This window comes from Passer domesticus, chromosome 4 (assembly GCF_036417665.1).
Source record: "Passer domesticus isolate bPasDom1 chromosome 4, bPasDom1.hap1, whole genome shotgun sequence".
NCBI lineage: Eukaryota > Metazoa > Chordata > Aves > Passeriformes > Passeridae > Passer > Passer domesticus.
Genome location: NC_087477.1, coordinates 78,575,478 through 78,599,579, shown reverse-complemented (window position 1 = coordinate 78,599,579; position 24,102 = coordinate 78,575,478). Strand labels below are relative to the sequence as shown.

General features: G+C 47.5%; 1 long non-coding RNA gene across 1 annotated transcript; it reads right to left on the bottom strand.

Moving 5' to 3' along the window:
• Window positions 1-255: 255 nt before the first annotated feature.
• On the bottom strand, window positions 256-6,817 carry LOC135300124 (uncharacterized). Its single transcript, XR_010362006.1, has 3 exons — window positions 6,658-6,817; window positions 1,091-1,960; window positions 256-615 (listed from the first exon to the last, which is right to left on the bottom strand). It is a non-coding gene; the product is annotated as an uncharacterized LOC135300124 (long non-coding RNA).
• Between the last annotated feature and the right edge of the window lie 17,285 nt (window positions 6,818-24,102).

The window sequence follows — 24,102 nt, the reverse complement described above, 5'->3', positions numbered from 1 at the left end:
CAGTCTGCCCTGCAGGTGGGACCTTGCCGGCTCCAGGCAGTGAGGAATTGTGCTGGTGCTGTGAGGGCTGGTGTGGACACCAGGGCAGCATGGCCAGTGAGGCTTCTTGACCTGGAGAGTCACTTTTCCTGAAAATTGTTTCTGCTCCTGGAGCAGCAACCAAGGTGCAGCGCGCTCAGGGGCCAAGTAGGTGACACTCACCTGATCACAGGCAGGTGTCTGCCCAGCCCCTCGCTCCATCTGAGCCAGCCCCAGGCTCCTCTTCTCATCAGGGGAGAGAAACTGGATTTCTCAGAGCCTCTTTAATTCAATACCTGCATCTGAGTGATGAAACGAGCCCTGCCTGGCAGGGCTCAGGGGCAGACATCTTCCATACAGACATCTGCAATTAGGCAAGGTGAGTCCTGACTATCTATCCACAACTGATTTGGCTATTCCTCTTCCTTTCCCTTGGAAAACCACTGGAACACCTGATAACCAGTCCAGGAGCAGGAGATCTCCTCAGGCACAGCCCACAACATTCACCCACTGTGGCACCTGGGACATCAGCACCATGAGCTGCCTCTCCTCAGCCTTTTTCTTTTTCAGCATGGAACCAAAGTGAGGACTCAAACCCTGTAGTGGCACAGATACAGGAGCTACAGTATGTATATAACTCCAGGTAAATTCTATAGGGGCCCCTAATACACCTTTTTATGGCTTTGACACATGTGCCCTGAATTATTCATCCCCATGTTCACATCACACACCCTTGTGGAACAGCAGGAACCCCTCACAGCCTGGCCCAGAAGGTCCAGTATGACTCCACAGGTAATGCCCACAAAACCCTGTCCTTAGTCTGGAAATGTGAAACTGGCATTCTGGCACAAGTGCAAAGCAGCAATGCAGTGTTATTGCCATCTTAGATTGTTCAGCAGCCAAGATAACACCAACATGTCAGAGGGAAGGAGAGGATGGACCATTATCTGTAACCTCTCTCCTCCTCACTGGTGGTGGTTTTTCATGACATGTGGTTTGTTTTGTTTGGTTTCTTTTCATTGGAGCTGGGTTCCAAACAGGTCATGAATGGAATCAAAAGCTGCTTGCTTACCTTTGGATTTTAACCTGGAGGTGTAGCTTCTCCTCTTTTTACTTCTCCTTTTCCCACATCTTCCTCCAGCATCTCCAGTGGCAGATGCAGTTTCTTCTCAAAGGAAATGCCAGCAGGACATTTAATGACTTTCCCTCTCCTCCAAGGGCTTGACTCATAATTACACATGGAAAGATACACAAGAGATTATAAGAGAAGTAGTAGGCAGCCAAAACCAAACTGATTTATGTATAGTGTGTGACATATGGCAACGTGAGACAAGATCTCTGGCTTATGGGCACGCTGGCAAGACATGAGTTCATCCTATGGCAACGCCTTGTGTTTGCAGAGCTCCCATTTCTGCTGCTCTGTCCTGGTTTTTTTTCACTTCAGGCCTTCAATGAAAGGACCCCAATCTTCCTTGGCCAGTTCTGACACGTGCACAGGTGAGAACCACGCAGCTTCAAGGGATGAAGCATCTCATGGAACAATTTTATCCCATTTTCACAAACTGTAAATGCAGGTAGTGACATCCTGTTTATGTGCCTCAGAAGGGAGTGTGAGGGCAAGTTAGTGATTTAAAGCACCATGTTGTTGGTTATTTTTTCTATTGTCATGAAAAGTCAGAACATAAGAGCAGGCACTCTGGCTCAGATCACCACTCTGCTGGCCCAGCCACATCTGCAACAGGACCAAGAGCAGGAGTTTGGGAAAGGGTTATCAGGATAAATCAAGACCCTTGTCTTTACCTTTACGTAGCCTTCACTTGTTTCCCACTAAGCTGGAATAATAGCAAAGGATTGAGTATTGCCTTAATGGTCTTTCCTTTCTTTATCCCTCTTTCCCTGGAAATGAGTCACCATGTGAGACAGGGAGGTCAGGAGGTGTCTGCTGTCAATGGGAAAAGCAGCTCTCAGTCAAAGGCAGCAAGGCAAACCTGCTTCCTACAACCAGGAAGGGAGTGAAAATTTCCATGGTGCTTGTGGATCCCACCAGTCTTGCCTGCAAACCCTTTACCTTTGATTCCAAGGTCTCCTCACAATGGACTTTTTAATGCATCATTCTGCCTTTGATGACTACTGCCAGATTATTTTTCTTATCTGACTTAGGAAAGATCTGACAGGATCAGTTAGCTAGCTCCAGGGTAGGTTCTTTGAAAAGCAATGATTTAACAGGGCTTTCTTTTACCTCCTCTTGGGGCTCTCCAAGCTTTCTGGTCTATCCAGCTCTCTGATACACAGCACTGCCCTCAGCGGTGCCTGGACAGGCTTGGTTGAGGTGCTGGCACATCCTGACCCTGTAATTCCTCCCTCAGTGGGGCCATGGGGATGTGGAGAGCATCTCCAAATACTGCCCCAGGACAAGGGGAAGCCTCCTGGGGCAGCAGGGAGGTCCAAGGTGCTTGGAGTTAGCAAGGGGGCAAGCACTGAGTTAATCTGCACTCAAAGTGGCTGCCAGAAAGCTCTGGCTGTGCATTCCTGTCCCCTTTTGGCCTCTGCACAGCCCTCAGTGAGGATGGAGGGAGAAATTATCCCTGCTAAGCTGGAGCTGGATGCCAACAAACACTTGGTGCTCAGTTGGTTGGTCCCTGTTGGATTTAGCCCTTTTCTGGCACAGAGATGGGGCAACTGAGAGGCATTTCAAAAACCTTTTATTCCATTTTCAGTCTCATATGAAGGGTGAGACAATACAGATGTTACAATCCTCGCCATCACAATCAGAAGTCGAATATTTCCTAATTACAAAACACTGTAAGGGTTTTGTACCTTTTGTGCCACTCCTGTGAGGCTCCCCAGGCTGCAGGGTTTGCTGGGCTGGAGGGGAGATCAGCAGCCACCCCAGACAGCTGGGACCCTCTCAGGAGAATCAGAGGGACACAAAATCTCAGGAAACCGTGCAGCTGGGTCTCCTCCATGGGAAGGGAGGCCACATGGAGCTCCATGGTGAGAGGTGTGGCTGGAGGAGACATGGTGTGGGACTGGTGGCACTGTCAAGCACAGAGTGGCTCACAGAGGGGTTGCATGCTTGAGCAGACCTGAGCAATTCACAGTCAGAGCTATCAAAGCAATGACCCAGCTCCTTTAACACGCTGTCTGAAATCGTGCTCAGAAACTATAACTCAGAATTTTAATTCTCCACTGTACCATTACAGACAGGCCAACAATGATGTTTTACATCCACACGTCACCTTCCACACCAGAGAATCCCATTGGGAAGGTCTGGAGCGAGTTCAGGGAATTCTGGGGGCTAATGGCATTATGTAAAACGTTCATACAGGCACACAGCAGCTCAGTGAAGTATAATCCTGGTCTCCTTCCAAAGCTGGAAAATTTTTAATGGGGGAATATAATAATTTCACACACTATGGACACACAGAGGAGTTAGGATTTACCAAATTTGCTGCCTGTGCCCAAGCTAATGCTCTCACTGTAACCCTGTTGAGCAAAGGGCAGGCAGAGACATCCCATCACCATCCAGACCAGTGGAAGGAAAAGGACCAGACCATTGTTCATCTGCAAGAAGGTGGAGAGACACCCCAGGGTTAGGATGACTGGAAAGCCCTTTATGGAAAAAAAGGGAGCCCAGGCAGGAGAGAGGAAAAGAAGATGTGGGGAGAGGGAGAGGGCTGTGGGAACAGCACAGGGCTTGCAGCAATGGGGCTGCTGGGATGTTTGCCATTTGTCCAGATTGGAGCTGGTGATACAGCAAAGCTCTTTCTCTCTTCATTTTTTGTTATTCAGGCAGATAGAGCGTTTCTTTGGTTGCCATACAGAATGAATTTCAGATCTGATGCCAGAGGATATTCGATATGAGATCTAAACAGAGCTGTGTGTAAGTTCATAATGCTGTCTGTGCTGGAACATGTTGCAAGACTTTGAATCTTGCTCTGTGTTGGTGCCATCAGATACACCTTAATGCAATCAAGTGTAACACGCCCAGCTAAAGAAAAGATGTGACATCCTTGCTGTAAAGCTAACAGAAAAATCGCCAAAAGGGAACAAAATCCCATTTGGCAAAGCCTCAATCAGCTCAGGGGAAATTCAGCATTGAGAGTGGTAAGTGCTCACAGTGCCCAGCTCAGAGGGTATGAAGGGAATTCTCAGAGCTGAGATGGAAAGGAGGCATTGGCAGCAAGGTACTTTAGATAACATGCTGCTGATCTTGCCTGAGATTCACCCTCTGCTCTGAGGCTGGGAACAGCTCCCCTGGATTCACCTGTCTGGATAAAGAGACTGCTGCCTTCAACTCTGCACTGCCTCCCTTCCTGCCCAGGGAATTGCACTATAATCCCTATTTTTTAAAATATTTCCTTCATACAAAGGGAAAGCTTGCAGATGGTGAACTGTTAATTAGGCATCATGGGCCATGTGCAGTCCTCACAGCCAGTGCAAAAGTAGCTGAGCTGGATTCCACATCTATGGCAATCACCACATTCTCTGCCACTTCAGACAGTGGAACCCTAAGGTGTTCCAAAATGTGTGATCCCATCTAAGTTTCTTCTCATGCAGGTGTCTGTCCCCCTCTGTGTGTTTGGCTGTTGCTGGAGGGAAAATCTTCTGTAGATTAAATATGGAAATTTTCTCATGCAGAAATTAGGGTGTTCAGAACTCATTAGATCCAGATCATTTCAGTTTTCTTCCCCTCCTTTTCCAAGCATGCTATGATTTGGTTGTCCATCCCAGAATGGCATGTAGCTCATGCCCAGCAAAAGCCTTGTGCTGTGTAGATGGAGCAAGGTGCCTTTAGCAGATTCTTCATCAGCAAGATGGGAGTCTATAAGTGTATTAAAAGGTAATTGCTTTTGCATGGTTTCCTGTAATTTTCATTTTAACGTGTGCAAAAAATAGACTAGATACCTTTGGTATATTTTTTGTTCATACTCCTCATCTTCCAAGTGATAATTCAGTATGCAGAACATGAAAAACTAGAGAAGAGACTCTGAAAGCTGCACAGAGAATGTGAGCCCATAGCCAATGCTCTGCAGAGTGTGGTGATCTTCATCCAGGTCCAGCACTCTGTCATTCACTTCCAGGGGGGAGCCCATGGTCAGTTTTCACAGCTGGCCCTATAAAATTAACTCAGGTGGTTGTGGTGGTGTCAGATTTGGATAGCTTGCAGCATCCAACATTTTTGAGTGAACCACAGAATCATTTAATCCATCATGGTGGAGAATGGGATTTCTGATATCTGTTTTCACTTTTAGACGTGGAGGATATTTGTCTTGCCATCAGTATGGAGTCCTCCATTCAGACTGAGCATCCTTCCTGTCACATTGTCCCTTAGCCTTTTTTTGGGAGTGATCCTGCAAAATGACAGCTGTCCCTGAAGCTGGCACTGAGAGGGATGGGGGACAGGAAAGATGGGGCGTGTGATGAAAGATATGAGTGTCACTCAGTGACCAGACTGTTTGACACCTTTGACTGCAAAAGCAGCTCTCCAAGCCCCACAGCTGCCTTCCTGGCCTGCAGACATTTCTTTTTATCAGGCAAATGAGGGTTTGACCCTGTTTTTCTGCTGGTTCACCATTATGGGAACTTTCACACCCAGAGCAATTTTGTGGTCAGAGCACTGGGCTAATAAGCAGAAAATTAAGTTAAGTTGTGGCTTTGGAATAGATACCTACATGCCCATGAGCCAGCTCCCCATCTAGAAAATGAACATATTAATACTTTATTGATTGTCTTCTGTGCTTACCCAGAAGATCTCTGTCAGGATGGTGTTTGGGTGTAGAGTGATTGAGAAGAGAACTCTGAATTTGTTCAGCCCCTGTGGGCTGTGCCTCTTCCCTCCCTCTGCACCACGTCTCACAGCCCAGCAGGTAAGTTCCTCCACAATATGATTACAAAAATTAAATATTCCCTAAGACAAGATCTGAAGGCTGGTCAGCATTTTGGTTTTGGGAGGTGACTGCTTACAGTTGCTGCTTCTGCTGTGACACAGAGCTTCTGACCAGCCCAGAAATATACTTCTGTTTCATTTGTTGATTATTAAAATATTGCTAAAAATGAAAATACATGTTCAGTGCTGGGCACAAGGAAGGGACAAGGGGCCAGCCTTGGGGATGATCTAGAGGGTGAAAGCCCCTACATATAAAAGAGGAACTTTTTTCTGTATGAGACAGGAACTCATGGATACTCAATGCTCACAAAAGACAGTCAATGGCTCACCTTGAGAAAAAAAATCTTCTTTTTCTCAAAACTTCTCTGAGACAGTAAATGGACTCTGCCGATAATTTTATTAAACACTCTAGATACTATTTCATGCAGCTTGACAAATGTTGAGTTACTCTGCCCATCCTGTTCCTCGCAGTATTGTTAATGGTTCAGTACAAAATGTACATGCATAGTACAATGAAAATGAACAGGGAGGGCAAAGGAGAATCTAAATGCAGGTAACAATTAACTGTGGATGAAGAGTCATTATGATCACTGTTCAACCACCTGCAGACACCACTGTACACTCTATTCTGTAACTGATTATTCCCCCCCTTCAGCTGATCCCACTTCAGGTCCCCTGCTGCTTTTTGCAGCCTTTACAAATAACAGAGTAAATATCAGCTCTAAGAGGTGGAATCTGAAGACACTCACCTATGTGCCTTTCCTGTCTGCTGGTAGAAACTCTGATTACAAGTCTGAGATCAAGCACAGAGGAATGAGCAGTTGATAGCAAAAAAAAATCTATATCAGTCGTAACCTACAAGGAAAGACAGAACAAACTGGGATTGCTTAGCATAAGGACAGAGTGGAAATGGGCTATAGGTCTTTGAATACATAAAAAGCTGCAGTGGAAAAGAAGGGAATGGTTTGTTCTCTGTGTCCATGGAGCAGCACAAACAGCAATGCTCTCTGGATTCATGTTCCTAATGGTTATTAGGAAACATTTCCAGCAGCAAGGTCAGGGGGCAGTGAGGGGGTTTTGCTGAGCAGATTGGAATGCCTGCAGTACTGGACACCTTCAGAAAGTCTACCCAATTTACAGAACAGACTTGACATGTGGAGATAGAGTTTTTTAAGTCTCTTGCAGACTTGTTATGATGCCAAAAATTGATGCATTTGTTAGATAAATGGATTTCTAATATCTCTGCACCTTTTTCCCCTATAATTTTAAAATTGAAGAAGGCAGAATTCAAGTCCCTGGATTGACAACTCTAATCAGACAAGGAAATAAAAAGAGCAGTAATAGGATTACCTGAACATCACAGTTTGCCAGATCAGGATATAAAAGACAAAATTCATAAATCATGACAGAAACTCAAAAGTTACTGAGTCTGAAGAGGAGCCAAAGCCCTCCATTTAGTCCTTGTTTATCAAACCGGTGAGCAAGAATGCAATAATTCAGTTCAGCAAGCATTCAGTGTGTGTGCACTTGGTATGTACTCAAATATGAATACATGTGTGCTTGTACACTCTAATATTCAGATTTATTTTACTGATGGTAATGGTGTAACAGGGAATGCAGAGTGCATTCCCTGTTTTCCAAAACATGTTTGTTCTCATTCATAAGCAAAAGTTTATTTAGCCACCCTTATGATGATGGAGGTTCCATTCAGAACAGATATGTAAACACATTTTAGTAGCCTAACTCATCCCTGAATTTTTAACTATACACATTTTTAGTTGTGACCATGTTAATATTAGAGACAAAATGTTATTTCTTCTGATTTTTGAGATACTGGCAAACGTAATCAATCATTTACTTGTCTACATTCTCTACATTTCTGATTACACAAAGTCAAAACTGTATGACCTATTCAGTTATGATGTAACATTTATGGTGAACTTCATTTAAAGTTTATTAATTTAATTTAAAACCTTGCATAGACAGGAAGCATGGAAATCAATGATCACTAGCTACAAAAAAATCACAGATGTTTTGAAGCTATGAGCATTAAAATGTCAGAGGCTGCTGAGTGACAGTATATGAACTTTTACAGCCACAACATACACTTGATGATAATTTTTGATTTGAAAAATGGTCTTTTGTTACTGCTGTCTGTGAGTTATTTATTTTTCATGTGCACAGGTAGATTTTAGAAGTCCAGATATTACTGGAAGCTGACAGTGCTGTATGGCTATTACATTTATTATCACTAAAGCTACTTGAGGACATGTGGGCCAACCAATAATGGGTTTCTGTGGTCCCTAATAAAGAACATTTCCTGAGCAATAGGCAGAATTTGCTCCATGTCAAAAAATGTTATATATTAGATGACAGTGGCAGCAGTAACTGCTTGTGATCATATCCCCTGGGTAGGTAACACTACACTGAGCTTTGTACAGTTAACTTGTAAACATTCCTGGGGAGGGGGATTCCTCTTGGAGTCAGCTTTGTAATGGAGAACATTGCTAACCTTGGTTTGGTTGGGAATTTATGCTATTTCCAGTTCCTTCTTCCTGGAGTTCCCATGCCAAAGTACAAGTGCTTTCTGCTAAAATAATTCAATCCACGAAGTGAATTCATTTGTACCTACACCAGAAATTCCTCAGCATCCTTCAGATGTCAGCTGACAGCATTCCTTGCTTCCTCTCATGGGCTTGGTCAGCACCTGGTAAGGTAGACACACCTTTTTCTCATCTTTCCCTCTAACACAGCCTTTACAAGGATTTTCCATGCACAGCCTGTCCTCAGCACTGCATGTCTGTGGTCCCAAATTCCCTGAAGCCTCCCAGTCCCTGGGAGCTGCTCCATGCAAGTTAAATTGATTTTGGCACACCTCAAAACTGGCTCTGTGATTTAAGATCTTAAACACCAACTCCAGACTTCTAAACTTGAAAACTGTGCCTTGACTGCTCCTCCCTCCTACATCCCCAGGTGTGGGGCAGGCACAGCTCAGTGGAGTTACACAGGTGCCGTTTGCAGAGCAAAGAGGAAGCACCAGGACAGAATAATGCCCTTGGCTGTGACTTTGGCAGGATGATGGCACTCCGTGTGCCTGGGCTGCCCTGTTATCCTGGGAAGCAGAGCCTGGATGTTGGCCCAAGTTCAGGTGCACACAGGCCTGTGGAGCCCTGGTCACTACCAGCACTGCCCTGGCAGGGCTGTCAGAGGTCTGTGCTCTCCAGGGAAACACAGAGCTCAGGAGAAACCTGAAATGAAGGACAAGTGTGAGGACTGTCTGAGTCCTGCGATTCCTATTCTTTTGCTAATGTGCTTTGCACTGTTCTCTTTATAAATTACTGAATTATCCTTAGGAACAAAAGGTATTAGGGTCCTGCAAGCTTCTCTCAGTTTGTGGTAGGACTAATTCATTAATGTGGCTCCAACAGGAATGTGTGCAATGTTCTTTCTAATTGGACATGACTGGTCAAGAATGACTTGGCCTCCATCCAGATCACACTGTCACTTATGCTGTATAATAAGCTACTACTACTGGCCCATGAATCAATTTTTAAACAATCTCCAGTAATGAACTTGGACGGCCCATTGTTGTTGACAAAGAAATGCACAGTCCTGCTATTGTCAAGGGGCTCAATTATGGGTTCTTGCTGATAAAATAGAGGAGGGGGGAAAAGGGGGGGGCGGTGTACGGACAGTAGTGACAGACTGAAAGAAGTGTTTCATCTCTGGGGTCCTTGCAGAGGATGACAAGCCAAAAGGTCAGTTTCATAGAGGTTTAACTTGAAATGTCTGAGGACAAAAAAAGGCATCTAGAATCATTAGGAAACGCGAAGTTTGACTTGCACCATTGGAAATCCTTAATATATTATTTTAACTGTAGAACTGACAAACTCTTTGCCCACTGGGTGGGAAAGAGAGGTTAAGGAAAGCAAGAGCTTTATATTTCTCCAGTGGGGGGGAATAAAAAGGTTAATTTTAGTAACTCTGGGAAGAGTCTGTGAGGAAACTGTCAATGTTTCAGCCCATTTGCCATTGTCCTGAGCCAGCGGAGTCAACGCGGTTAGCGGGAGCGGCTGCTGCCGGCGCTGGCTGCTGGGCGCCGGGCTCCCAGTGCTTTCCCCTCAGATAACCTCAGCAGTCACTGAAATGTCAGGGCTCTGCCCAGTTCCCCCTGCCTGAACCAGCCTCCCCAGCACGGCAGAGCTGCTCCAGTGCTGCACGCTTTGTTCAGGATCACTCGCACGTTACCGGGATTCCCGGAGCCCGACGGGAATATCTCTGCCGTGGTTCTCAGCAGCTGGGTTTGGCATGGAAGAAGATGTGCTTGAAATACTCTTCCTATCTGAGCAGCATCTTACAAAGCAAGCTCCTTCTCATGCCCATGTGTGGCCACAGTTGGCTACTCTTGTTTTTTAAAGCTTTAAAAACACCATGCGAAGTCAGGGAGCTGATGCCAGGTTTCTTCCAGCAGCAGAGGACACTGCTCTGATTCCACAGAAGAGTGCCCACCCAAATTAAAAAAAAAAAAACAACAAACAAACCAATAAAAAACAAAAAAAAAAAAAAAAAACAAAAAAAAAAAAAAAAAAAAAAAAACAAACAAAGAGGGTGAAGATTTCCAAGTGAATATGTCCACTGGGCCCACGAGTAACAACTTTCTCTCTTTCCTGGCCATTTCATCACAAAGATGGAGAAGGGTGCAAGGGGACCTGCACTGGGCAATTCCACTATGCATTTCCCAGGAGGGTGAGTCACTTCAGGATAAGACACCTTGTCTCCATTCCCCAGCCACAAAGCAGGACAACCTGAGTGTTTTTGAAAAGCCAGCCTCGAGCAAGACCAGTGGGTGGGATGGGATGAGGAGGGGTCCAGCAGGGAAGGGGGGAATTAAACACATGTGGAAGCTTCACTGGAGCAGGAGTGAATCTGGACATGCAAGGCTGATGCCTGCTCAGATGTGGAGTCTGAGCCACACCTGCTGCTGGGAAGGCTGCTGGGGCTTGTCCAGCAGATGGGCTCCTCTCACAGGATAGTCCTTCCAAAGCCCTTCAGCAGAAAGGGGAGGGAAGGTGCTGAGGACACTGTGCTTGGCACACCCCAACACCAGCTGGAGTCGGGAAGAGATGCTCCAGGACCACACGTGGCAGCACACAGGGACATGGTGAAGCACGTGGTGCAGAGACTTCATGAAGCAGCAGAGGACAATCCCACATGGAAGCATGTAGCTTGGCATTGCTGGCTTTTTGTTATTGCTCAGACCCCCAGCACACAGGAAAAATTCAGGTGGGACAAATCTGGGGAGGCTGTCAGCAGAGGAAGGTGCTGGGTGGTGGCCTTTGCAAGGACAAGCTGCCACTGTTGGAATTCCATGCCCTTAGAACAAGATCCTGTGTGGTAGCACTCCTCTGAGCTGCTGAAATAGCCAGCTTGCAGGTGTCTCCCAAATTTCCCAAGGAAAGAAAGGAAAGCTTCCCTTCCTCATTCTCCCCAACTGGCAAGAAACTCTCTAGAACGTGCCCTCCTGTGAATGTACCCAGACCTGTCCTGCTAATGGTTTCTGATTCAGCAGGCAGGAATGCATCTCTACATCTAAAAACTGGGCTCTGTTTTTTCCCTTCCCCACTGGGATAGAGAAACAAGCAAAACGAAGGGACTTGAGCCCAAGAAGAGAGAAAAGGGCTGTGGGGTGAAGAGTCACAGGCACTGTGGGGATAAGGACTGGCTTTCCTCCCATCATGTTGACCCAAAGCTCATTTCAGTCAGCAGAGAGCTGAAGACAGCCCTTGTGCCTACTGGCGGAATTTTGAGACACCATCACGCCCTGAGCAAGTCACACTGCAGCAAGCCTGGTCCATGGGCCGGAGCCAGATGTCCCAGCAGAGGTAATTCCCACATCAGCCAAGATCTCTGTAGGGGCTGAGTGGAGGAGAAAGGTCTTGGGAGCTGGAGCTATTTGGGCACTGGCTGAAAACCCTCTCCTTCCAGAGCCAGAGACTGCAGGGGCCGTGTTCGGTGCCTGTCTCAAGTCTGGGCGACCCCGTCTGTTCCCATTAGGAGGCCCAGGCGGTAAATTGGGCCCTGAATATATAATTAAGCAAAGGGCACCATCCTGAAGCCAAGGTTCACACTGATTTGTTGTGGCTGGGGTGGGAACAGCCCTTTGCAAATCAGTGGCAGGATGTTGCTCCTAGTCAGCTGGAAACTCGGTAGCTCAACTCCATAAAAGCTGGATCTAACGCTTCAGCTCCCCAGCTGGTTTCAGCATCCTGACCAGCACGCAATCCTGTGGCTTGCTTTTCTGCACGACAGTCTGGAAACCTTCCTTGAGAGCCTCTTGTTTGCTGGCTGCCAGGATTTGCCATGCAGATTCTTGCCAAAGGGATGATATAAACAAAGCATAATGTCAAGTTTCCCACACAAGTAAGATGATCTATTAGCACTGCACTTTGTACTAATTATTGCACAGTGGGTGGGGGCTTGTGAAAGGAGATTTATGCATTCAGCTAGCCTCACTTTTATTATTTGTAAGTACTTTTTGGCAAGGAATGAGCGAGATATGTATTTTATTGTTACGCTGTTGCAAACATCCTAATCTTCCGCACTCATTAAAACCTCATAACAAATAGTAAGAATGATATATTGCAGCCACAACGAGCATCTCATTCATCCCCAGGTGGGGGGAGGGGGGAGAGACATGGGAGAGGGAGGACAGGGCAAAAGGGAATTTGGTTTTTTGGGCCATGGTCATATTTGCATCACTTGGAGAGCCCAGGTACCTGAAGGGAGGAAATAAGGGGATGGATGAGGAAAGGCTGCTGGGATACCAGATGGATGGGAGGCTCTGAGGTATCAGTGTGGAACAATGATGCTGCTGCCTCAAAGTGTGAGTCAGCACTCCCAGAAAGCAAAAACCCATTTGTGCCCCTCCTGGCATGAAGCAGTTAAGTTGTATATCTGCTCTGGGAAGTCACATCACTACCCAGGAGCAGCCAGGCTAGCAAGACTTGTGCCCGTGTGCCAGGTCCTGGCATAAGGAAGAGTCTGGGCCATCTTGGGAAGGTATCTCAGAGTATTTCTGTATTGCCTGGACCAGCAAAAAGGGCCCCACAATTTGCAGTGCTCCAGGTTGTCCTTGGGAAATTCACTGCTGCATGCTGTGCTCCTGGGGTTGTGTTGGGTGAAAGCCAAACTTTGTTGTTTTAGGGAAAAAAAAAGTTCAGTGGAAATTGTTGTCACAGGTTAAAGGGCTATAATAGCACTTCCAGGGCCTCACAATGGTTTGTAGGGCATTTTTTTTTACTGCAAACCCTCAGGTAAAGATCAGAGAAGATGACCCAGAGTTGTACCTGCATTCTTGGCACCTTGGAAAGATTGCAGGAAGAGATGAATGGAAAGGTGGCAGGAAATCCAGTGAGACATGGTCCCACTGTCCCAAGCTGTGTGTGATCTGCACACCACAGCTGCCAGAGCTGGCTCATGCTGACCTGGGTGAGATGAGAGCTGAGGAGCTCTGTTCAGAGCTGGTGGGGTTCCTCAGCATTTCCTACCCCATCAGAGCCCTACTTGCTCCATTCTTGAGTCATCTGTAGGGGTTGGGTTGAGAGGAGGACTTCCAGCCACTTCATCCATCATTTGTCCCACCCAGAATATTATATTTTAAATAATGTCCATGCTGGTCATGAGCCCAAGGCTGCTGCCAGCCCAGGACTTTCTCTGGTCAGAGCCTGTTCAGGTATTCTTTCTCTCTTCACCTGCTTCTTCCAAAATACCACTCTTGGTCCATCTCTTTTTAGCCTCCCAAAAGTTACATCGCTGAACTGACTTCTGGTCACAAGGGAGGACTGTGTGACCCAGAGGCCACCTCTGAGTGTCAGCCCCAGCCTGGGGCAGGGTCAGTGTGTAGGACAGTCAAGCAGAAAGCCTCAGACACTCTGTTTCCTGCACAGCTTTGGAGTGGCCACATGTGTCAGGCAGACAGCTCGACCCTTCTCCAGGTACCTCCAGAAAGGGACTGAAAATAATATTCACTTTTTATCCCTCCAGTCTCAAAACTCTTGGCATCATTTTTCTTCTTCAGTATCAGGTAAGTAAAGTTTTGGGTGTGGTCAAAAACTACAACACAGAACTTTTGAAAAATTTGGGAATGGCTCCTGCATTGTCTTCTTCCCCAAGTTTGTATGAGTTTTCCAGCTTTTGCTGGCTTATCCCCAGGATGTTGCTGGGGGAAAGGAAAAAGAAAAAGAAAAAGAAAAAGAAAAAGAAAAAGAAAAAGAAAAAGAAAAAGAAAAAGAAAAAGAAAAAGAAAAAGAAAAAGAAAAAGAAAAAGAAAAAGAAAAAGAAAAAGAAAAAGAAAAAGAAAAAGAAAAAGGAAAAAAAGACAGGTAAGATGGAAAGGGGGAGAAATGGTTGAATTTAAGACATCAAAGATACTGGCTGCACCTTCAGCCTATAGAAAATGTTGAAGTATAGAACACTTCACAGGGATACATTATGGGGTTTCTGATTGATTTTTTTTTAAGATGTCCCTTCTAATCCTGAAAGTTTCATCCCCCCTTCCTCTGGCTGAGCTCTGTTACTGCAATGGCACCAGGCTCCCAGGGGACCAGGAGGGTGTGTCCCCCTGTGGGAACAGAATAATACACACCCCTGGCCTTTGCCCTCACATGGATGTAGGGGGTGGAAGGGTGTCCTGCTCTGCTCCCCCATCTGGAAGCCTGGGCAGATTGTTCATTACACCAGAGTCATGGCATGGCTAATAAAAATGCAGGGGATTAGGTCCACATCTGTGTTGGATGTTCAGCTGGAAGAGCAGCACTGGGTGGAGAGGCTGGTCTCCAGCCTTGCCATCAGCATGTCCAGTAAAGAATGTTCTGAAGACAGTTTCTGGAGAAAGCCTGGTTCCTCTCTGGGGTAGGAAATGGAAGTAAGGGGGAGAAGCCTTGTGCCTGGGACAGGAAAAATGAGGATTAAGGAAGCTGTCAGAGTTAAGTAACTCATCCCTCAGGCTTAAGTTGCCAAAACAGAGATCAAGAAATGCACCCAGCAAGGAAGGGCTTGATACTGTCTTGGGAGCCACTGGTGTGAACTTAAATTGTTCCATTAAGGATCAATTGGTCCCAAATGCAGGCACACACTATTGAATGAGGGATTGCTGAGGCTGCTGCTGGTAGCAGGGGACCATCCACAAGTCTGCACCACCACCCACCATGGTGTGAAACCCCATCTGAGCAACCTCACTTCACTTCTCCCCATCACCAGCAGCCTCCCCAGCAGATAAACCCTGCCTCATGCCTGCTCAGCCACACTTGATCATCCTTATTTGACTTTTTCATCTTTTCAGACCTTACTCTGATAATAAATTTGAGCCAGAACTGGGAAACTCCCTCCTTCAGCTGGTGTCAGCTGTAATCTGGTATTATTTTTGTTCTCACCTTCCTCCCCATTCATCTCCACTGCAGTGCAGACTGTTATCCCATCCCTTCTCTGTCTCCCCCAGCATCCTGTGCTCAATCTCCCTCTGCACAGGCTCACCCTGAACAAACCTCTTTTGTCGGGCCACCCCACACAACAAGAAAATTAGCATAATTTGGGCATGTTGAGGCCACCACAGCAGCTACAAGCCATGATTAGGGTGCATGTGGTTAGCAGAGCCTGCAACATCAAACAGTATGTTTACAACAGATGTAATCCCCAATGATACAACAGGTGTATAACAGTCAATACCAGCATTGTAGCGATCAAATAACTCCGTGGCACGTTCACATTGATCCCATATTAATCCAGCCCCCTCGGGCCTTTGGGCTGTGATTTATATGACTCACTGGGAGGTTTCAGCACCTCTTTGGCACAGCACCAAACTGCAGGCAGGGATCAGTGTACAATTTACCTTTGCAGCGAGAGGTTTTTGGATCCAGGCTCTCAGCAAGCCGGGTCTGACAATGGCACTTTGAAAAGGAGGGCTTGTCGGAGCACGCAGGGGCACGTTTCTCTCAAAGGGTGATTCATGCTCTGCAGCTCCAGCCACTGTCCTGGTTTTGCATGCTCCAGTGATGATGAATTAAAGCAGCAACAGGAGCACAGCCCACATCAGCTCTCACAGGCTCCTGCCTGTGAATTTCCTCTGCATCCCTTTATACATCAGCCCAATCCGTTTACCTTAGCGAGGAGGAATACAGGAGAGCATGGGATGAAAGCATACCAAGGGAAGGGAGCTTCTGAATGGGAATCAAAGGAAAATCCCAAGGCAGCACATCCAAAACCAATGGAAATACTTTTCCACCCAGTCCCTGGTTAAATTATTGCATTTGAGACCAAAAAATGGGTGAAATTCAAGAGAATGAGGACGGTTCAGAGGGATAAAAAGAACATCTGCAGCCACCTAAGACACAGGATTCTCACGTGGGGCAGGAGAAGGAGCCTGGCTCATGGCTCTGCTCCTGCCTAACAGGAGCCAATTCACCTTTGACTGCTAAAGCTCCTCATTTAGAAACTCATCATACACCTAATTTTAGTTTGCACCTCTACAGGCAATTTTCAGGCAAAGCACCAGCAATCAAATATGCACAGATATTAAATTAGGAGCTGTCTTTTAATAACCAGGGAAAACGTACTGCTGAAGGAGGGTGGAAAGGAAGCTGGTGTTGTGTGTGCTGCAATCCAACAAACGAGCTTCGCTTGCAGTGGTGGCAAGCTGGTAACTTTCATGAGTATTAAATGCAATTAAAGAAACAAACACTCTCCATCATTCCCCAGAGTGAGAGATATTATCAGTTGTGGCTTTGTATTTTTACATAATCACTGTTTAAAGGAACATTTTTCCATGTGTGGAAATTCCCTGTTTTCTCCTCCAAACGCTAACAAAATCCTTGCCTCTGGCTGGCTCCACTCTCTTCATGGCTCCCTGTTATGGCACTCCTGCTTGCCCCAAGGCCCCAGGGAGAAGAGCTGGGCCCAAAACAAACGCCAGAGGTGAACGTGCTGGAGATCCAGTCCTACACCCAAACAGCACACATTCCCTCCGCTCGGGGTGCTTTTGAAAATTCCCCTCTTCCCAGTGTTGAAAAGGTTTTTGTGATCTCACAGACCTCCCCTCTCAGGCTTCCCACTCCAGCGACGTGATCGGGCAGCACGTCCCACCATCACCACGTGCCCACCACCCAGAAACCTCCCGGGGTAAGCAGCACCAAGGGCACAGCCAACCTGGGAAGCTCCAGCTGTGCCACTGGGAGACCCCTTGGGATCCGGATAATGACAACTGCTCCCTCCTCTGATCCTGTTATGGGATTGAGCGCAGCCTCACTCCAATGGGTCACACATGGAGCTTGGCTCCATGAGCTCAGCTGCTCTGCACTGGTTTCCTCTTCACTCTTCGACCCAATGGCCAAATTATTTGCTCCCTCGCTGGGAAGTGTGGACAGGTACAGCAGGCATGAGGGAAACTTGTGCCAAGGGTGCACTGCTCAGGATATCCATGTTTGCACGAAATACTTGCAATCTGTCTCACACACCCAGCTAGTAGCATCCACACATGGTTGTCCATGTGTCCATCTGTGCCCCATTTCAGTCACTGTTGCCCACAGGCAAGGCAGATGTGCTCCTCCCACATCTCCAACCTCTGGCCCCAGCACCCTTTGCACCAGCGGTGATTCCTGGCTGGCTCACGCAGCCTTTGCTGGATTTGTTTGTTTGTTTGTTTGTTTGCTGTGCGTGCTGTTTGTGTGCTGTTTGCCTGCTGAGCTTTTCTCTGCCTGCATTCAGTCCGTGGGCTGCCCTGCTCCACTCTTGGATGGCATCTCACTCACTTGCAAGCCTGCAGAAGCTGCCTGGCTCTTCTGGCAAACCCCAGCATGACCAGATCCATTCCTAGGTGCTGAGTGAGGGTCTTGGGGCATCCTGAGCTTCCCCACCACCTCACTGAAGCTCCAGTAGAGTTCCCCTAAAAGCTGTAAGTTTGATGACCAAACCTTGAAGCAACAAAGGTCTGCTTTTCCAGTGGCAGCAGGAAAAAGTCTAACAGCATCAGTACACTGAGTGGGTTTTGGTCATGTACTTTTGGATGTTGTCTAAAGAGTCGTAGAATGGTTTGGGTTGTCAGGGACCAAACATATCACAGAATTCCAAGCCCCCTGCCATAGGCAGGGATAGCACCCACTAGGTCAGGCTGCTCAGGGGCCCATCCAACCTGGCCTTGAACACTTCCAGGGATGGGGCATCCACAGTTTCTCTGAGCTGGAGACCTAAAACCACTTTCACTAATCCAGGAAAGTCTATCAATGCTGAGTCCATCTCAGGAGACACTTGGGACCAGACCTTGCAACCTGTATCCATTGGATGATCCAAAAGGCTCATCTCAAGACATGGGACACCACCCACGTGCCCAGGATCACTCAATAAAACAGGGCAAGAGTGAGGAACAGTCCCACCATCGCTCTGCCAAGCCAGGCTGTGCCATACATTAAATTCCTTGGGGAGGGGCTAAGCTCTGTGGTTATACAGACCAGACCCATGCTGTGCTTTCACCCTCTCCTGCAGGCACATTCCCAATTTTGTGTGAGACAGACAAGAAGACACCAAGGCTTTGAAGTTTGTCTAAGACCAAGGCAGTTATTGCTGTTATTTTCCATCTGGAAAGCCTTTGAGGATCTATGGCTCTTTCCAAATATGTTTTCTGGGAATGTTATCATGTTAGAAACCATTTAGATATAAAACATCACCGCTCATGGGAAAATCTTGTTAACACGGAGCCACCAGCGGAAGCTCTTCTTAAAAATTCCTTTCTGCTTGATAAAGGCTTTCCTTATCTAAACAGTGGTTTGGTGTCCTCCCCCTGTAGGCTGGTGTTGTGTCACAGAGTTGGGGAAGCCTCTTCCTCGAAGGCAGAAGAGGAAAGTCTAGATGAGCTGCCTTTCATGCCATTGTTTTGGTGGCTGGAGCCCGTAGGGCTCGTGTTCATTATCACTGCCAGGGAACTGCCTGGGCTCTGTCTAAGCCAAGGGGCTGCTCTGGTACTGGACCCCATGGCCATGCACCCACCCCTGGCCTGGAGGCAGCATCAGCCCCTCTGTGGGCCACCAAATACTTCCCCTCCCTCCTTCCTCTTTCAGACCCCTTCTTCCTCTACCAGAATGAAACCAATCTGGATATCGATCACCTCTGATGCTCACACGCATCCAGACACACAGGGCTGCACATAACAGCTGCTATTTGATTTTATTTCTAATCTCTTGTAATTTTTTTTTACCAAATCCCTTTAAGCCTCTTTTAAATAGCTCAGGGACCATGAAGGGCTATTCCCCAGCTTTGTTTCTCCTTGTGCTCTACCTTTTTAAAGCACCTTTAAATCCTTGCCATTTTTACCCTTTGTGCTCCTGTGAAGTCTTGCCTACAGCAAAAGGTTGTCTCTTCTCAACTCTTATGGACACCTTTGCAGAGCAAGGATCTCACTGGTTACCTACATGAACCTGATGCTGCATCACCTTTAGCTGCAGGAGCTCCAGCAAGGATTTTCCTGAGCAGCTCCCAGCTTTGCATGTAGGATGGAAATTTCAGGGCTTGCAGGCTGTGAGGTGAGCTGGTTCCCTCCTGGGAAACGCCACTGAGGCCAGGAAGAATCACCAGAACCCAGTGTCCAAGGTTGCCTAAACCAAGGCCAGGCTATTCAGGGTTCTAAGTGTCCATACCAGCATCTCAATCCTGGAGCTGGAGGCCTGGTAGCTCCCAAGGGAAGTAACTTTATAGGGTAGGAGAGGGTGAATCCTATGGCTTTTAGGCTCGTGGCTTGCAGCAGAGAGGCTGAAAGCCCAGAGGTAGGTTTACCTCTCCACCCTCAGCCTGCATGCCTAGGCCTCTGCTTCTGGTCCTTGAGAGCTTGCTGAGGGCCAGCCCTTCCTCAGAGGGAGCACCTCGGGATAAGCAATCCAGCATGTTCCTGCAGCGCTCCACCTGCAGTGTCCTGCTCAGGCTGTGATCCCGAGCTGAGGCTGGAGGCACCAAATTAGCCTGGATTCCCTGTGCACACCTACAGTGTCCAGCCCGGCAGGGAATTGCAGGAATTGTGTCCAAGGCCCTCACCCAACCTGCCCCCCATGAACCGCTGCTGCTGAGGAGCCTCAGAGCCTGGACAAGGCAACTCCAGCTTGCCCATGGCTTGGGAATGCCTGCTGTGCTTTCTAAGCCCTCCTCAGTCCTCCTCTTCCTCGGTCTGCAAGGGGAGTCCTTGCAAAACCTGAAGGATTCACTGCAGAGCAATGCTTGCATTTTTGATTCTGCAGCTCAGTGCCCTCGGAAGAGCCCTGCAGCCACTTAGCTCATGATGACGACTGATACCAAACACTGCTTCCTCTTACTGCAAGGGAGTAAAAATAAACAACATCCTACTGTACCCACCTCTATCCAAGAAATCACTGTAACTGGTATTTATAGATAAACAGAGATACATTGCCTGCTGGGGTCTGCTGCAGTGAATTTAGACCTGAAGATTGAAAATCCAATTGTGTTTATAAATCAGCTGTGACATGCCAGTGTCATGTCATCAGCAGAAGGCAAAGGGCATGTTTACTACAAGCAAAGGCACACGCTACAGTCATATGCATAAGCAAGTTTCTGTGCAGACAGGATATTTTTTGCATAGTGGTTTTTTGATTTTTACATGACTTAAGGATAATGCTCTAGGAGCCTTCTTTTTTTCCTTAGTGCAATTTTTTTTTTTTATGGTAACATTGTTTTTTCCCCTTTTGTGATTGACTGGAGGTTTTGTTAGGTTTTGGTTTTTTTAATGTTCCAAAGAATGTTTGTGCTTTTTTTGGCACCTTATTACAGACCTCAAAAAACCTGACTAAAACCCTGGCTGCTTCTAAATCTCCTGCCAAAGGAATTCATGCTTCTCTAAATTTGCTGTTCACATTTCTCATTCCAACTGATACTTTTAATAATAAATATGGTTACTAAGAATAACTGTTTACCACCTCTGTCAGCTCCAGTCTTTTGTTTGGACTCAGATCTCACCCTTGGGTTACCTGTTTGTCTTGAACAAGAATCAGCTCTATGTATAGACTCTGTGGGGACTCTCTAACAAGTTTTCTGGTGTCCTTAGGACGTGCAGCAATCAGCCAGCCTGAAAGGTGGCATGTCACAGCCTCCTACCCGTCCGAGATCTCGTAGGTGCCATGATTTACATGGCTAAACCTGGGTTTTTCCAATCCCCAATCCCTCTCCATGTATCACTTTATTTTCCCTGATGCCTCTTGTCTCTGGCTCCACAACCAGGCTGCTACATCCATCCTCTTCTAGCATGCTAGCCAAGGTTTTTTAGCTGCTTTTTTAACTTTTTTCCCTTTTTTTATCCTCTAGACCAGGTCCTCTTATTAGATATGCCCTTTTCACTGACCCTGAATTATTGCTACCCACGGTCTTAGAAGAACAGTGCTGTTTGTTAGTCTAAGAGCACATGTGACTACCCTCTTCCTGGCCAACACCAGAGGTTGCACCAGAGATTTTTCAGGCCAAAACCCCGGCATTTCAGCAAAAGCTACAGGCTCTGAATGTGATCCATGAGGTCAGAAGAGGACGAAGGAATCATCGTCTATTCGGGGACCTGCCGGAAGACACTAATCTGAAAGACGTGCACGAATTTATCCCAGAGCATGCAAGAGTTTCCCCGGGCAGAATCTAACCTCTGTCAGTGGCAAACATCCCATTCCCGCTGCAGCGGGGCTGCCAGCAGGAGCCGGGATTTTAATGCCCGGGATTTTCACTGGAGCCGGGAGGGAGGGAGCGGAGCCTGGCCGAGCCTGCCTGGCGGGACGCTAATGGGGAAGGGCATCCCGGTCCATAGGGGTCTGGGCTGCAGGAAGGTTCCCAGCTCGGCGGCTCTTTAGGGTTTGCAACAATTTGCAGATTAGTGTTGGCACTTCCAAGGCTGGGCTGGCAGCGAGACCTTTAACCAAGACAGACAGATTCCCTGCTGTGGCACTGTTCAGCGGGCTTAAATGGAATAACGACGTCTCTCCAGCTTGGGTGATATTGGGTCAATCTTTTTCTGTTTCACTGTGTTTTCACCCCCCTCCCCATCCCCATCCCCATCCCCATCCCCATCCCCATCCTCCCCCCGCCGCAGGTCAGGGCTGTCGGGAGGGCTGAGAGCTGCAGCTCCTCTGCCTTTGTGCTTTGGGAGCTTGGAGAGGGAGGGGGATCATTTTTATAACTCTTTGTACCAACGCAAGCAGAGCTAATGGTAAAAGGCAATCAAATCTTCTGCTCCAAGGCATAAGCTGGTTGCCTGCAGGGTCAGGGAGGAATTTTGCCCTCCCTTCTCTCCTGGGTTTGGAGGTTGCTCGGCGTCAGCACAGATTGTGCTTCACCCTAAAAAAATCTCTTGTTCTTGTAATTCTTTCTTATTTTTACTGAGAAAAATGACAGAGGGAATGATACGTGCTTATGGAATCCCCAGGGAAGCTTCTCATTAGCCCCTACAGGAGGTAGGGTTGGGGAAGCTGCTCATGACTTTGCTGGACCTTGGGGCAAAGCATCATCTTGCCTTTCCTCTAGGGGTTTTTGACTGCCTCCCTCTGATGTGTTCTCCCTCCATGGCACAGTGGGACTTTTCTGCCTTTAACTCCTTTCTTTTCAACCCCAAATCCCTATGGGAGCTGGCTGTACTCAGACTAAACACTTTTGTGTGCCTGCCGGGTGGCAGCCTTGGGGTGGGGGATACCCCCACCACCATCACCACCCTGGCATGCCAGCCTGACCCCCTTCCCTGGGGAGCTGCTCGCCTTAGCTTGGGTCAAGGCAACCCGGCAAGGCACAGGGCAAAAATGCAAGCAGGCACAAGCAGAGAAACAGCCGTTGTGGAGGCAGGAGTTCAGAGGTAAGCCGGCTGTCCTCGGGTAACAAACTCCGGGCCACCCACATCAGAGCACCAACCTCAGCTCCCTCCCAGCAGAAATGACCAGGGGCAAATCTCAAAGGCAGAGCCAACGCGCAAGACACACAGACACACAGACACACAGACACACACACACATACACCCCTATCGGCACCAAAGGCATCCTGGCCCCTTCTCCTGAATCCCCAGGATGCTGGGCTGGGGGGATGAAGGTGAAGGGTGGCTTCATTCAGGCCCCTCCTGCCTCTCAGCACCCCCTTTTACCCCCCCCCCCAGACTCATGGAGGGGTGAGCCCACTGCAGCCACCTCCCACGAGAAAGAAAACACGCACTCACAAAAAAAAAAAAATAGGGCTGGAAAATTTATTGCTTTTTTTTTTTTTTCCTTCTGTTGCGTTCTGAAACCAATAATTAAATTTAAAAAATAACCCAACAACAATTAACGCAAATTAAGTGTGAGGTCTAAGCTACCGGCAGAAGTTTGATTTGAAAAGAGCAAAGCAAGCAGTTCTGGTTGGGAGCTCTGATAGTTTGTCTGGTACAGATGGCCAGAAAGGCAGAGCAAGGGAAGGAGGGAAAGGGGGTGAGAAGACATGGATAATGTGGGGTATGAGCCCCAGATTTCATGAGACCTTCTGGAGTGGCACGTGGGTTACAGCAGAATTTTATCCTCTCAGATTGCACCAAAGGATCATTTGGGTGGCTGTGGCCAGCAGCACCAGCTCCACTCCACTGTCTCCATCATGCTCAAAATCTTGCCCAAAATAAGGCAACCTTGCCCCAAAATCAGAGAGCTCTCAGACCAAGAGGGGCAGGGAGAAATGCTCACGAGTGTGCTTGCACCATCCATCCCTGCTAAGCATCTTTTTGACATATTGCCTTCTCCTGGGTGAAAATCCCACTCTACCTTCCCAATCCTGCCCATCTGCCCTCCCACCCTCCTCGGGAAAGTTTTATGCCTTTCAGGTCCCAGCCACTAACAAGGGTCCTACCAACACACAGCTGTGTGCCCCCTGCTACAGCCTCCAGCTCATCCCTTTGGCATGGGAGGAATCCTACAGAGACATCGGTGTCTCCCTCAAGGGACAGTCAGAGGGGCTCGTGCTGCCCGCCCCCAAAATTCATCACCCCCAAAAATTCATCAAAATTAATTCTAGGTCTGGACACTAGGCTGATTCCCTCCCAGGGGATAAACCCTACAGTCTGTCCCTGAGGGCAGCCTTTTAAATGAATCCCTAAATTGTCCTTATTTCTCATTTAACTGGATCTCTTTGTCCACCCCAAATCCTCTCCTGTCTGGGGAGATGGA